At 42.1% G+C, this 16,063-nt stretch overlaps 1 protein-coding gene across 1 annotated transcript in view; it reads left to right on the top strand.

Moving 5' to 3' along the window:
• The window catches only part of jph1b (junctophilin 1b), a gene marked incomplete at its 5' end in the record, with an annotated part of 114,826 nt that extends 100,043 nt beyond the window's left edge, over positions 1–14,783 (top strand). Inside the window, one exon of the mRNA XM_080034436.1 lies at positions 14,692–14,783. The remainder of the gene's footprint in view (positions 1–14,691) is intronic.
• Positions 14,784–16,063: the final 1,280 nt, after the last annotated feature.

The following is a 16,063-nucleotide window of genomic DNA, read 5'->3' as shown; positions in this document are numbered from 1 at the left end:
GGATGCTTTGTTACGGAAGAGAAAGGCCAATCTGGCTTTCACTTTAGTCTGAATATTATCAATATGGACAGAGAATGAAAGGGAAGAGTCCAGCCAAAGCCCTAGGTATTTATAGGACTTGACAAACTCCAGTTCGGAGTTGTCAACGCAAAGGATCTTGGGGGGGGCTGGAAGTGTTGTTTTTCCGATCAAAAAGTATGCATTTTGTCTTATTAGAGTTGAGCCGTAGGTGGCGGTTTTGGAAAGAGTGCTCAATAGAAGTGAGACTGTCCTGAAGAGTGGTGGCTGCGGAGCAGAGAGAAGGGCCAGAGGCGTACAGGTGGATCCGGGAGCTGCCTGCAGCCTTGGCCACATCGTTAATATAGATGGAAAAGAGCATAGGCCCCAAGATTGATCCCTGAGGCACCCCTTTAGTAATAGCTAGTGGCTCCGACAGGATGTTCTCTGTCTTGACCTGTTGGATTTGGTTAGTCAGGTAGCTGGCAAACCAGTTGCAACAGGTGGGGGATAAACCAATGCTCGAGAGCCTATCCAAAAGGGTCATGTGATCAACTGAATCAAATGCCTTGGCTAGGTCTATAAAGCTGGCAATACAGACCTGCTTGTTGTCAGTAATGATGTTGTCAAGGACCTTAAGCATGACTGTGATGCATCCATGGCCAGAACGAAACCCAGATTGAAGATCAGACGGAATGAGATTGGTGGTAAGAAAGAAATCCAGTTGTTTGAGGACCAGCTTCCCTAGTACTTTAGCCAAGCATGGCAAGATGGAAATAGGCCAGTAGCAATTCGGGTCGGAGCTAGAGCCACCCTTAAAGAGGGGAAATATCAAAGCTGATTTCCAATCAGAAGGGAATGTGGTGAGATGAATGGACAGGTTGAATAACCTTGAGATTGGGTCAGCAATAAGATGAGCGGCTGCTTTGAGAAACGTTGGGTCGAACCCATCAAAGCCAGCAGACTTATTTGGGTGCAATCGGGAAAGTTCATCCCGAACCTCAGAAAATGAGAATGGTTTAAAGGAAAAGCTAGTGGAGGGGGGAGGGCAAAGTGAGTGGTGGGACGCTATTAAGGTCAGCAGAAGTGAAAGCTAGAGTGGAGTTTACAAAGTATTGATTAAAGTTAAAGTTAGTTTATTCATCAAATGCACAACATAACAGGCAAGCAGTCATAGCTGGCAATGACATTTTTGTGTTCCAAGCTCTCCTCAATAATGCAACAATAAAAAATTTAAAAATAGTATAGAAGATAAGAGTAAAAAGAGTAACAACGTATAGTGCAATAAGAACCAAAGTTTAGATAAAATAAACCTAGAATATATATATATATATATATATATATATAAGTGTCTCAGACAGCAGTTAAGGGGCTTGTGGAGTTCAACATTCTTGTGCTGCTCGGAAAAAACTGTTCTTGAACCTGGTGGTTCTGGTTTTGATGCTCCGATACTGTCTGCCTGACGGTAGCAGAGTGAACAGTTCCTGGCTAGGGTGGCTGTGGTCCTTGAGAATGCTCTGTGCTTTTCTCCAACATCTTCGGGTGTAGAGGTCATGTATGGATGGCAGATCAGACCTGGTGATGTGCTGTGCGGTTTTCACGACCCTCTGCAGAGCTTCGCGGTCGTTACAGTTTTCATACCAGCTGGTGATACAGCCGGGCAGGATGCTCTCGATGGTGCATCGGTAAAAGTTGCAGAGTATTCTGGAGCCCATACCGAACCTTCTCAGTCTGCGGAGGAAGAAGAGCCGCTGTCTTGCTGCCTTAACAACAGTGTCAGTGTGGTGTGACCAGGACACGTCCTCAGTGATGTGTACTCCAAGGAACCTGAAGCTGCTGACTCTCTCTACTGCAGCCCCATCTATGTGGATGGGGGCGTGCTCTCCTCCCTGCAGCTTCCTATAGTCCACTATGAGCTCCTTTGTTTTGGTGACGTTGAGGTGGAGGTTGTTGTCATGGCACCATGTTGACAAGGCCCTCACCTCCTCCCTGTAGGCTGTCTCGTCATTGTTGGAGATTAAGCCGATGACTGTGGTGTTGTCAGCAAACTTAATTATTCTATTTGAGCTGTGTGTGGCCATGCAGTCGTGCGTAAACAGTGAGTAGAGGAGAGGACTGAGCACGCAGCCCTGCGGTGCTCCAGTACTGAGAGACTTTAGACTTTAGACTTTATTGTCCCCAAGGGGAAATTCTTCTTCACGTCACAGGTACATTTATGGGCCGCACGCGACAGACAATGGACAGAAACAAATAAACATACATACAGAATATTTACACAGACTGGGGGTGATTATCTTGGCCTTTTGTTAAGTGCCGCTATGGCTGCAGGTACCAGGCTTTTTCCATAGCGAGCCCTCCTGCACAACAGGGACCTGTACCTGCGTCCAGAGGGCATAATGGTGAAGTGGCAGTTGAGTGGGTGTGTGTTGTCCTGTGCTATTGTGGATGCAATGCGTGAGATGGCCTTGACATTGAGCTCTGACAGTGTGGGTGTGGGGAGAACGATTAATTTGGCAGCTATGTTTGTGACACGTGTGAGTTTGACCCGGTTTTTGACAGAGTCAAGGTGGAGGAGATGTTGTTGCCTATCCTCACAGCCTGGGGTCTGCCCGTCGGGAAATCCAGAATCCAGCTGCATAGGGCTATGTTCAGTCCCAGGTCCATGAGCTTGGTGATGAGGTTAGAGGGCACTATAGTATTGAATGCTGAGCTATAGTCAATAAAAAGCATTCTCACATAAGTGCTCCCCTGGTCCAGGTGGGAGAGGGCAGTGTGGAGGGTGAGGGCGATGGCGTCGTCAGTAGATCTGTTTGGCCTGTAGGCGAACTGTAAAGGGTCCAGGGTGTCAGGCAGAGAAGAGGTGATGTGGGTTTTGACTATCCGCTCGAAGCACTTCACGATGACCGATGTAAGAGCTATGGGGCGGTAGTCATTTAAACAGAGGGCTTTTGATTTATTGGCCACAGGAACAATGGTGGTTCTCTTGAAGCATGTCGGGACCACAGATTGTTGTAGGGATGTGTTGAAGAGGTGAGTGAAAACATCCGCCAGCTGGTCTGCACACGCCTTCAGTACTCTGCCCGGGATGCCGTCTGGGCCTGGGGCCTTGTGAGGGTTTACCTTTTTAAAGGATTTGCACACCTCTGTCCTTGATATTTCCAGTGGGCAGGGGTCCTGGTCCATAGGCATCTCCAGGGCAGGGGAGTTATGCTCAAAGCGTGCATAAAAAGAATTCAGCTCATCTGGCAGAGTTACAGACACCTTCTCAGCAATGTTGTTTTTTTCCCTTGTAATCCTTAATAGTTTTTAATCCAGACCACATGTTTCTGGTGTTTGAGCCATGGTAGTTTGCCTCCACCTTGGCTCTGTATTGTCTCTTTGCATTGTTTATTGCCTTCCTGAGCTCATACCGGCATTTCCTGTATTCGTCAATATCCCCCGATCTGTGAACGTCATGACGTTGCTTAAGCCTTAAACTGACTTCCCCGTTCAGCCAAGGCTTCTGGTTAGGGTATGTTCGGATATTTACAGTTGGAACCACGTCTCCTATGCACTTCTCAATGAATGAGACCACTTACTCCGCATATTCGCTTACGTCATCACTTTCAAACACACCCCACTGTGTCATGCTGAAACAGTCACGGAGAGCAGAATCTGATTGGTCAGACCATCGATGGACGGGCTGCGTCACAGGCTTATTCTGTTTGAGTTTCTGCCTGTAGGCAGGGAGCAGTAGAATGGAGCAGTGATCTGACTTGCCAAACGCAGGTCGGGGGAGGGACTTGTATCCTTCCCGGAACAGAGTGTAAACACAGTCCAGCGTGATGTTGCCCCTCGTTGGAAAACTAACTTGCTGGTGAAATCTCTGCAGTACTTTCCTCATGTTGGCTCGGTTGAAATCGCCGGCTACTATGAAAGCAGCCTCCGGACGTGAGGTCTCGTGCCTGTCGATAATTCCGTATAGTTCTTCCAGTGCTGTTGAGGTGTTGGCTTGTGGTGGAATATAAACTGCTGTTAGAATGACTTCCGTAAATTCCTGTGGTAGAAAGAAAGGTCGACAGGCTATCATAATGTGCCCTAAGTAAGTGTAACATCCCGAAGAAACAATTTTCACATCCAAGCACCACTGACTGTTTACCATGACACAAACACCGCCTCCCTTTGTTTTCCCCGAATCCACTGTTCTGTCCTGCTGGTAGATTGAGCGCCCGGCTGTTGCTACTGCGTTGTCAGGTATCGATGGGTCCAGCCAAGTTTCCGTGAATATCATGACGTTGGAGTCCCTTATGTCCCGTTGAAAAGCAATCCTGCTTCGGAGTTCATCCAGTTTATTATCCAGCGACTGGACATTTGCTAGAAGGATGCTCGGAAGAGGAGTCCGATGTACTCGTTTCCTTAGTCTGACAAAGAGGCCCGCCCGGTTACCGCGTCTTCTACGGCGTTTACGTCTCACAGGTAAGTCCCCAGGCAGACAACCCAACGGAAAATCTCCGAGAGTTGTTTGTGATGGTGAAAAATTAGTTTCTGCTCTCATTTTGATGTCTAAGAGTGTTTGCCTGTCGTACTGTATGATAGTACTGGTACATGTTACGAAAGTACTAAGAAAAAGCAATAAAATATAGATAAAAAAAACAATATCTTGGAGGAGCTCGAAAGACTGCGGCCGTTCGTGGCGCCATCGTTGCTAGGCAAGAGAGGAACCATGCGACACTTGTCGGTAATGACAACCTTATCAAAAACCATGGATGCAGGTAAGCTTGGAGAAGAGAGTTTGTTTTCCATGGATTTAACTGTGGTCCAAAACTTCCTCGCATCAGTACCACACGTTGTCAGCTTCTCCTTGAAGTAAGAGATTTTTGGGGCGACTGTGGCTCAGGTGGTTAAGCTGGTTGGCCAACGATCCTAGGGTTGGCGGTATGATCCCCGCCCGGCCACTTGTGTCATGGTCGTTGTGTCCCTGGGCAAGACACTTCACCCACCTTGCCTCGTGTGAATGTGTATGACTGCTGTATGTTTGAGGTGGTGGTCGGAGGGGCCGATGGTGCGGAATGGCAGCCTCGCTTCTGTCAGTCTGCCCCAGGGCAACTGTGGCTACTATCGTAGTTTACCACCACCGGTATGACTGTGTCGAATTGAACCTGGAACCCTGTAAAGCGCTTTGAGTACCTTGAAAAGCGCTATATAAATCCAATCAATTATTATTATTTTGGCTGACCTGATGGCCTGGGTGGATTTGTTCCTGCATTGCCTGAAAGCAAGCCAATCAGCTGGAGACTTAGAGGTTCGAGCTTTTCGACAAACAAGTTCTGCCAGGTCATGAGAAAACCAAGGGCTAAGGCGATTCTTAATCCGGTATCTTTTCAGTGGGGCGTGTTTATTAATAATAAGGCTGAAAGTATTCTTAAAGTAAGACCAAGCGTCCTCAATAGAGGTGAATAAGTTGAGTCTCTCCCAGTCTGCGGCAGCAGTGTCATTGAGAAAGGCCTGCATGTCAAGCTTCTTCACACAGCGCTTGGATACAATTACTGGGGGGCGTTTGACTGAAAAACCAGAGCGAACGCAAGCAATGGCACAATGGTCGGCAAGGCTATCGCTGAAAACCCCAGAACAGTAGCTAGGAGGATTATTTGTAAGAATAATGTCGATCAGTGTAGAGGATGAGGGAGATCTAGGGTTGTGTCGAGTGATTTCAGTTATGAGTTGAGTGAGGTTTAACCCATTGATGACTATGGCAATCTAGGATGCATGTCCTTAATGCCTGAGGGTTTTCTGAAAAAATACTATGAATTGTCAACGTCTACCAAAACCTTAATATCTAAGCTTGTGTAGCACATAGCAACATGAAATAAAATACATTTAAAAGGTAAGGTTCACAGGTTTTATTTAAACATGCTCCCTAAGCGCTTACATACCAACACATTTTTCTAAAAATCATCAAAATTAGATGGGAGAGAGAAAAAAAAGAATAAATATAAAATATTTAAAAATAATGTGTTAAATGGGGTTATAATCCTTCCTTTTAGCATGGATAGTAGTGACGGAGTGTGCAGTGGAAAGAGAAAGATAGAGGAAGGAAGAGATAGCTTTATTTTATAATTTAGTTCAGTTATCACTGGCACCATTTGGGGGCGACTGTGGCTCAGTTGGTTGAGTGGGTCGGCCGATGATCAAAGGGTTGGAGGTTCGATCCCCGCCCTGCCACCTGTGTCATAGTTGTTGTGTCCTTGGGCAAGACACTTAACCCACCTTGCCTTGTGTGAATGTCGATAGTTAGCCTGCTATCGGTGTATGAATGTGTGTGTGCATGGTAACGTGGGAAAGGAAAACAGGTCTCCCTTGCAAAAGAGTCTTCGGTCTCAATGGGATATACCTGTATAAATAAAGGTAAAAAAAAAATTTAAAATTAAAAAAAAAATCCAACTTCCCAGTACAACTGGAACGCAGACTGACTCACGCTGTCGGGAGCCGATCAGCTGGTCCAAACGGCTGTATACCACGGAGATGAAAACAAAACTGAATCTTAACTATCGCCTGGCTGGGCTGAATTTGAGTTGGAGCAGCAAAATATAGCCTACATTTATAAATATTGTTAATAAATAGATACAATGTGTTGTGTGATTTTCGTCAGTAGCCTATAGTAGGCCTAGATTCTGCGCTCCGAACGCCACTAACTGTTTTGTTATACACTATCGCCGACACAGCCGGCTTATTTTTTTAATTATTTATTTTTATTTTTATTTATTTTTTATTGACGTGATTTTCGGCAAACCACACAACATTTGGGTGGTCACGAGGTCTTAAAAAATCAACAAAACCCACCTCTTGTGTATTTGAACCAATGACAGTGCATTCTATTATGCGCGCGCCATGAAAATTAGATAAAGCAACCATGCTGCGTTACGCAGCAGCCGGCAGGAGATACAATGTGGCATCGCGCAGCAGCCGGCATCAATGGGTTAAAGCATCAAATTGTTGAGTAACAGTAGCAGGGGGGTTCAGCATATTCCAGTTCAAATCACCCATGAGGATGAATTCAGATGAGATAAATGGGACCAGAAGCTGACTGAGAGTTGTTAGTGAGTCAGCTGGGGCAGCAGGTTTTCTGTAGCAGACAGCAACAGAGAGGGAGAAGCGAAAAGACACTTGTAGCTTGAGCACCAATAATTCAAATTGCTTGGGAACAGGCTTGGATAGACCTACAGTGCAGTTGAAATGCTCTTTAACATACATGGCTACAGCACCTGCTCTAGAGGATCTTGACGAAAAACATTGTAGTCTGGAATTGAGATTTCCATGTCGGTGGTACTTTTTTTCAACCAGGATTCAGAGATGGCTAGGATATATGTGTTAACAGTATGTACCCAGGTTTTCAGAACATCAAAATGTCTAAGTAGACTACGAATGTTAACATGTAGGAAACCTAAGGATGTACTTTCACAGAAGTTTTCAAAAGTCAAGTTAGATGCAGTGGGCATTAGGCCTGTCGCGATATGCAATAAATCAATTAATTGCGCAATAAATTAAAATTAGCGGTAATTTTTTGCCGGCCGCAATAGTTTCCATTCGCACGCTTGTTTGTTTTCCTCGTGTCTCTATCTATCAAAGTAACTGGATATCAAAAGTTTTTACTCTGGTGTGTATCTGCCCTCTCGCCGGATTGGTGTTTTTTGTCCCAACTGAATACTTCAAGGTAGCGCGCAGGGTTAGGGCATTCAGTTGGTGATGGTTGTTAATGGTGCCTTTCTTGCAGCGCCGCCTTAAAGGCCGATTTGTTTACATCCTTTTTATTTAGTGTTTCAATTTTATTTATTGTTTTTGGTTGTGTTTGGTTTTTATTCAAGAGCATTTTTGGTTAAAATAGACTGAGTCAATTTAATTTATTGTTTTTGGATGTTTTGTTAATTTATTCTGGATATTTTAAATGTCTTCCAGATGTCCAGTTCCAGTGTTCTTTAAAAATAAAAGTTTATTGATCTTCGAAAGGGTGTACTTGCATTATTATGCCATTATCAATATATAAGTTGAAAATGGTGTCAAAACGGCAATATTATCGCTTATCGCAATAATTTCTGGGGCAATTAATCGCACAGAAAAATGTGTTATCGTGACAGGCCTAATAGCAACGAGGGTTTACATTAGCAGCATATGCCAGTTTTTAGCCAGTATCACGTGACTGGCAGATACAAATATAAATGACCAGAATGTCCAGTGGGCAATATGCAAAATGCATTATTTTATTAATAATTTATATATGTCTTAAATATTTTGTATGTATTAATTGATCAAATATTAAATAGCTCTATATGTTGTGAACTATAACATATGTAGCCATGCTTGCTGAAATATAAACTTATATTGTGTAAAATTTGGCCTTTGCCTCTGCTGTTATGATGCAGCCTTTGAAACCTAAATTCACATCTGGTAAAATAATAGTATGTCACTGGTCCAACAGCTAGTAAGCAAGCTGCTAGCTGCTACATCAGAAATGACATGAAGGCAAAAATAAAAAACTATAAAATTAATGATTGGGGGGTGCGTGTGTCGTACTGGTTAGACTGTTCAACCCAAATCATTGTAATATCTGCCTTAGTGAACACACAGTCAGCTTCTCACAAAATGTGTTTAATAACAGCAGAATCTCGCCATGACACACCCAAGGTTGACGTAGCCTCATCAAATTGTTTAAATATGTCTCCATTTATCCATTATCTCACGTTTCCTCATTCAAATATGACTTTCACTTGATAACAATAGAGTTAATCACGTTATTTGAAAAGTTTCATGTTATAACAATATTAAGTTGTCACATCATGATATGGTAGTTTTCTTAGGCCTGGCAGCAATATGCTGCCAAAAGTGGCAAACTCTCAAAATGCATTTAAAAACAATAATATAAAATCTACGTTTTCACCTTCCACAGTATCACAGCTGCCGATAGCATTGGTCCTGCTACACATGAGCAGCCAGAGATTAATGTTCTGACTGGGCTCTATGTCCTTTTTTTAAAGAGCACCTCTTATGCTTTTCGTCTTTTCTGACCTATATATGTTGTTAGTATGTTTATAGTCATGTTAAACGATACCAAAGTGTCAGCGCTCAAAACTAGGATGCAGTTCGCCTGTTCAATAGAATCGAATGCTGGAAAATTAATGGTCAACTTGTCACAAAAAAACCTCTGATATTACAGTTTTTGCCGAATGCTTACACACATGTTGCAGACTTTGGCCCTTGGTGTCAAAACTTAACACAGGCCGAATAGGACAAAGCACATGGAGATAAACTTCTAACTTATATGGCAAAATGAAACTCTTGAAACAAAACCTAACAATCCCATTTCAAAACTGTTTTTAGCATCAAAATGTACTTGTGAATTACTCTTTCCTAGCAGCAACAACACACAGATGGGCTTTATACAAAACACAGATGTATTCAGTACTTTGGATGGTTTTTGACTTTAAAATTCTAATACAGATTTTTTTTTTTGTGAAATATTGATCCACTACAGCTGATTTAGACACAAGAAAGCAACATTTAAAAGCTTCAGCATTTTTTTTTATTTTTCCATTTCAGGTTTTTGCAAAAGTAAAAAAAAACAAAAAAAAAACACAAAGACACAAATATAATGTAGTGTTGTACTGATTGGGAGACATTTAGTCTATGGATCCTGTCTCCTGTTAGCATCTGGCCACATCACCTCATCCACATCGCAGGCAATGTCCTCCCTGGCCAAGCAACGGGGAAAATACCGCCTTGCATGCCTTATCCAGCCCTGTATGGACCTCACCTCAATGTCCCCGCATGCCTCTTCCATGGCTTGTAGAAGAGGCATGCAGGCATGTGGCTGACGGTCATAAACTTTCCAGCGCCATGCTGAAAAGAACTCCTCAATGGGGTTCAAAAATGGGGTGTATGGTGGCAAGTTGAGGGCAATAAATCGGTTATGGTTTGTGAACCTGTCCCGGACCAGAGCAGCCCGATGGAAACTGACATTATCCCAGATGATAACAAACTGGGGCTGCTCTGGCCCGTCCTGGACTACTGTGTTATGAAGTGTGTCGAGAAATTGTATGATTAGGGCTGTGTTGTACGGGCCGAGGATGGAGTGGTGATGTAAGACACCCTGTGAACTGATGACGGCACACAGGGTGATATTTCCCCCGCGCTGACCAGGGACATGTATTATGGCCCTTTGCCCAATGAGGTTTCGGCCCTGACGTCTTGTTTTAGCCAGGTTGAACCCTGCCTCATCCACAAAAATATATTCATGTTGGTTTGGAGCTGCATCAAGCTCCAGGATTCTCTAAAACAAAAAAATGCAGATAATGTAACGTGAATATAGTGTAAATGAAAACATAGGACTATCAGATATAGATTTACACACAATGCTGTAAAGAGTGTGTGTGTGTGTGTGTGTGTGTGTGTGTGGGGGGGGGGGGCACAAAGTCATGACGGAGGTTTTTGACTCTCGCACTGTTCCTCTCGAACCCTATAGAGCTGCTTCAGGGAGGTGTGGTGCTCTTTTAGGATGCGGGACAGTGTCGATATGCTGACAGTGTTGATTCCAGCAAAGGTTACTTGATCTGCCAGGATCTGCTCTCTCAGTACGCAAAGCCTGATTTCATTATTGGCCAAAACAATGTTTACTATGGCCATCTCCTGTTCATCACTGAACATTTTATGCCTTCCACCCTGTGCTGGTCTTCTGGCAGTTCTGAAGAAAATAAAAAATCATACATTACATACTTTAGATCCATAGACCTACAGTAATACAGCAATGTATTGTACTGTGCATTCAAACAATGTGCAATGCTGTAATTTATTTGGTACAGTTTAGTGTTGAAACTTCAAAACATACCTGTTTTCCAGTCTGAACGTTCTTTTTACTGTATTGCTGCCACTGAATAGCGACTCAGGTTTGGCTGGACTCTCTGCCCAGCCTCCCTCATTGTTAGGCCATGATTTATGACATGGTCCACCAAAGTGGCCCTCAAGTCATCGGATATGTGTCTCCTTCTGTTGCCTGCTCCCCTTCTTCGTCCTCTTCCTCTTCCTCGTGCTGCTGCTGCTGCTCTTCCTCTCCCTCTTCCTCTTTCTGCATCCATGTTTCCAAATTTGGGAGCCTAGCTCACATCAGGTGTATTTGTAGTGCTATGGCTTCGAGTGATTGGTTTACAATTAGTTTCAAAATGTTTTCATGTGTGTGAGTCTGTGTGTTTTTCCAATTTTAGTTGTGTTTTGTATTTTAAATAGATTTTCCCAAGGATTGCAGGTGATTTCCTTTTTGACCAATGTGTCTTATGTAAAACACTGTGTGTAGTGTTTTGCAAGAAGTGTGTTGGAGAATTTCAAACACAGTGCAAAGCACTTATTGTGTTTGTAGGGTTGGTGCTTGTGTTTAGGGCATGGTCACCAAAGTTAGAGGTTGTGATGCTTTGGGCTTGGCAACCACTATTAGTGTTTAAGCATTAGGTAAAAACTGTAACATGCCACTGCTTCTCTTTGAGGCCCCTTAGCTGCATACCCCATTTTCATTTCTGATAACTAAAACACCATTGCATTCACTATGTACACACTTTAGTATAAATGCAAAACACTACAGTGTAGTGTGAACGTTTGTGAACCCCTTGAGCCTTTTGGAATTTTATTTATTTTAACCATTATTAATTCATTTTTATCAATACCAGTATTTTTTATATGAAATAACAGATGTTTGTTCATCAATTCAACATTTTTCTTTTCCAGAAATCAACTGTTAAAACAGATAAAACAAATTATTTGACAAATGTTGTATGTGAACCCTGAGCTGCATTGCTTAAATCGAGCAAGGTAAACACAATCAGATGGGCCAAATCGAGTGATGAAATGGACCAATGTAATGAGAGATTTTCAGGGAAGAAATTGGGCGGCACTATATAAAACAAAGATAAAACCAGGTCAGTTTAGGCCCACCAAAGTGAACCCATACAGGTCAGACATGCTAAAAGGGAAAGAAATCTCAGAGGATCTCAGGAATAGAGTTTTGATGTTGCACATTTGTCTGGGGACAGCTATAAATTCATATAAAAAAGTTTGAGCTCCATCGGTCCACCGTGAGGCAAATCATCTACAAATGGAGAGCTTTAAGAGTGACTTAACATCTGCCTAGAAGTGGACTTCCTTCAACAATATCCTGAAGCGCCACAAGAAAAGGGATTTTTCAGGTAAAAGCCAACCCAAACGTTACATCTGGAGATTTGCAGACCATTTGCCACCACCGTTCTTCACGTGGGAGAAGGTTCTCTTTGTGGTAGGCAGAGTTGCGTTTTTACCCAAACATAAATTTTGGACAAATATGTCCACAGAAAATACTTCAGGTATCTCCAGGTGCTCTCTGGCAAAGTTGTGACAAGCACTTTTGTTCTTTTTTGAGAGTAGAGGCTTCTTCAGCAACCCTCCCTTGAAAGCCATGTTGACTTATTCTTATTCTTATTGTGGAACCATGCACATCTGTCCCAGATGCTGCAAGAGAGGTCTGCAAATCACTAGATGTAATGTTTGGGTTGGCTTTTAACTGAAAAATAACTTTTTTTGTGGTGCTTATGGATATTTTTGAAGCAAGTCTACTTCTAGGCAGATATTCAGTCACTCTTAAAGCTCTCCATTTGTAGATGATTTGCCTCACGGTGGACTGATGGAGCTCAAACTTTTTTTAAATTAATTTCTAGCTGTCCCCAGACAAATGTGCAGCATCACAACTCTATTCCTGAGATCCTCTGAGATTTTTTTCGCTTTTAGCATGTCTGACCTGTATGGGTTCACTTTGGTGAGCCTAAACTGACCTGGTTTGATCTCTGTTTTATCTAGTGCCGCCCAATTTCTTCCCTAAAGATCTCTCACTACATTGGTCCATTTCATCACTCAATTTGGCCCATCTGATTGTGTTTACCTGCTCCATTTAAGCAATGCAGCTCAGGGTTCACAAACTTTTGCAGATACAACATTCGTCAAATAATTTGTTTAATCTGTTTTAACAGTTGATTTCTGGAAAAGAAAAATGTTGAATTGATAAACAAACATCTGTTATTTCATATAAAAAATACTGGTATTGATAAAAATTAATTAATAATGGTTAAAATAAATAAAATTCCAAAAGGCTCAAGGGGTTCACAAACTTTCACACAGCACTGTATATGAATGCTTTATCAGTACAATTATGCCTTTGCATGTTCATACATTTTCACCTACAGTAACAACAAATACTTTACAGTTTTTGCCAAATGCTAACACACATGTTGCAGAATACTTTATTTTGCCATTTCAAACAAACACAATGAATAGGTAGGACTCAAGCAATTCAGTGTGTCAGTATAAACTAAGAAAAAATTACGGTAAAATTAGGGAACAATGGTAAAAAAAACAGCGTTGTAAGGAATTGGGTGGTTGGATTATGAAACATTTTATAGATACCGCCTCCTGTTTGCGTCTGGCCACATCGCCTCATCAACATCACACTCAATGTAATCCTTTGAGAAGCAACAGGGAAATGATCACCTGATATCCAGTCTAAATCTCCTAATTATGGAGCGACTCAGGTTGGGCTGCACTCTCTGTCCAAGCTCCCTCATTGATAGGCCATGATCTATAACATGGTCCACTATAGTGTTCCTGTTGTATGTGTCTCCGTCTTTTGCCTTCTTTGTCCTCGTCCTCCTGTCGCTCTCTCTACTCCTTTTCCCCTGACTCTCACTGTCTCAGAAAGGAGCTGAGCTCACCTGGGGTCTATTTGTAGTGCTAAGGTTTAGACTGATTTGTATTCAATTAGTTTAATTATTTATGTTGGAGAATTTCAAACACGGTTTGGTGCTTTGGTTTAGGGCATGGTTACAAAAGTTAGAGGTTGTGATGCTGTGGTCATAGCAGTCACTTTTAGTGTTTACAGTATTCGGCAAAAACTGTATTTGTACCAAAATTTGCAGTCTACTGTAAATCACAGCAAACAGGAGTTCATCGCTAACCCTATAGCTAACTGCACAAAAGCCTTTTGAGTTTAGAAATGTGATTGGCAGTGTGTTCTGTGTGAATACCAAGAGAGAAATTCAGGAAGAGTGTGCAAGATATAGAGAATTGTGTGTAGTGTTGTGAAAAATGTGTGTTTTGGAATGAGAATATGAGTCTAAGGCAGGAAATGTGTTTGGAGTTCAGCAGAATTGGTTAAGCAGTTGGTAAATTAGTTTCAGATTTTGCACATTGTGATGTTCCAAAAAATGTGTTTAAACAATCGTGAAAAACTGTAAGGCTATTTAATTTGGTGATTGGCAAAATAAATCAAAAAGAGCAAAGAATCTGTATCCTAATTCTGCTTTTGGACAAGTTTTTCCATTATTTTCAGTATCAGTTTCGGCCAAGAGTTTTTATTTGGGTGCATCCCTCCTTTGCTGTGATTTCAGTGTTCTTGTATAGGAAACTCAATACAATGTTACATAAAAGTCACAGCCTGCAACTGCTTTCACTGGGCCTGTAACTTGTTCAGTGTCAGTTTTGTCAAATGATTTGAACTTTCATCAAGCCTGTTGTACTTTCTGTATTGTCCATTGGCACATTTCCAATAATAACAGTGGAATATGATTAGATTTTCATAGTATGTTACTTTTCTATATGTTCAAATCTTAAATCTTTCAACTAAATCCTAATCCCAAACTTTTTCTTCCCCTGCAGTTGACTCATCCAAATAAATTGGGACTAACTCTCCATCAGCCAAATGGCAGCAGTCAGAACGGCAGACACAGGCAAAACGGAGCGATGAAAATAGACGAATGGAGGACGAGAAGAGGAGGCAAAGACACATGGAGGACAGAAAGGGAAAAAAGCACAGTGAGAGAAAGATGACCCCCCCCCCCCCCCCCACCCTTCTGAGTTCAACCTGATTGGACTGGCCATGATTTGTGACTTAACTCAGAGTGCAGTGACAGCTGAAGCAAGCAAGCACTGGTTGAAATGGGGCCCTGAGCCCCTCTCTATCAGGGTTAGAAATAATGGGGGGTCTTGAAAGTAGTAGTGTGAGACCTGGCATCTATTCTGCCTATAAATGCCTATGATTTTTGTGCTTGAACAACATATTTTGAAGTTTTGAAATGCTCAAATGAAAAAGCTTGGTTCCTAAATGATCCCCCATAGAAAAGGAGAGCAATGTTACAGTGTTGATAAGAAATTATTGCTCCTCAGTTCATATCCTATTCTATGCTTCTATTCAATTAAGCTATCATCGAATTGGCTAATAACAATATTTGGAACATATTTGCATGATGTGGCAATCGTACATAAAATATTCATGAAAGCCCTTTTTGAACTGTTGTGCACTTTATTCTGTCCACCAATCTCAGTGTATTTTACACACACACACACACACACACACACATGTGTGACTGTGTGTTGTGAGGGGGGTGGTGCACAGGATATGTTTAGAGCTTTGAGCTGAGTGAAGCCAACAGCTGCCTTGCCGTTTTACAGCATGACGTGTTGGTGGGTGAGAAGGGCCCAGCCAGGAATGTCAAGCTGTCGGCTTGACTCCCTCTGCCATATCCACACAGAGTGGCTCTATTTATATCAGTTTGTCTATCGATCTGTCCATATCTGTTTTTTATCTGTTTCTGTGGCTCTCAGGACCTGCCCTTTTTAATACTATGTCTATTTTGCACCTATTGCAAAATCAGATTGTTTTTTTGTTTTGTTTTTTAAATTAAGGATAAGAGTACATATGGGAAATTAAACCTTTACCTCATTTCAAAAGGTTAACTGCAACCAGTATCATTGCATAGGTCATTACGTCTGTGCAATCTATTTTGTAAAAGTATGTGTCAGTTATCATTTTGGAAGTAAATTCCTTATTGACATGATGACATGAGCTAAGCCTTTACTGATACCTAACCATAAATGTATGTTTCTGAATATTCATTTTGGTTCCCACAGTGCTCACTACTATTGAGTTTGATTTAACACTGACTCGTGTCCTTTTTTATAGTATGGAGTGTAGAGCATAGCACTGTGTTTATCGGAGATTATTTTTATATTAAGCGATTGAACCACACTC

The sequence above is a fragment of the Ammodytes marinus genome, assembly GCF_949987685.1.
Source record: "Ammodytes marinus genome assembly, chromosome: 9".
In the NCBI taxonomy this organism is placed as follows: domain Eukaryota; kingdom Metazoa; phylum Chordata; class Actinopteri; order Uranoscopiformes; family Ammodytidae; genus Ammodytes; species Ammodytes marinus.
The sequence above is the reverse complement of the archived record's forward strand: the minus strand, read 5'-3'. Positions and strand labels throughout refer to the sequence as shown.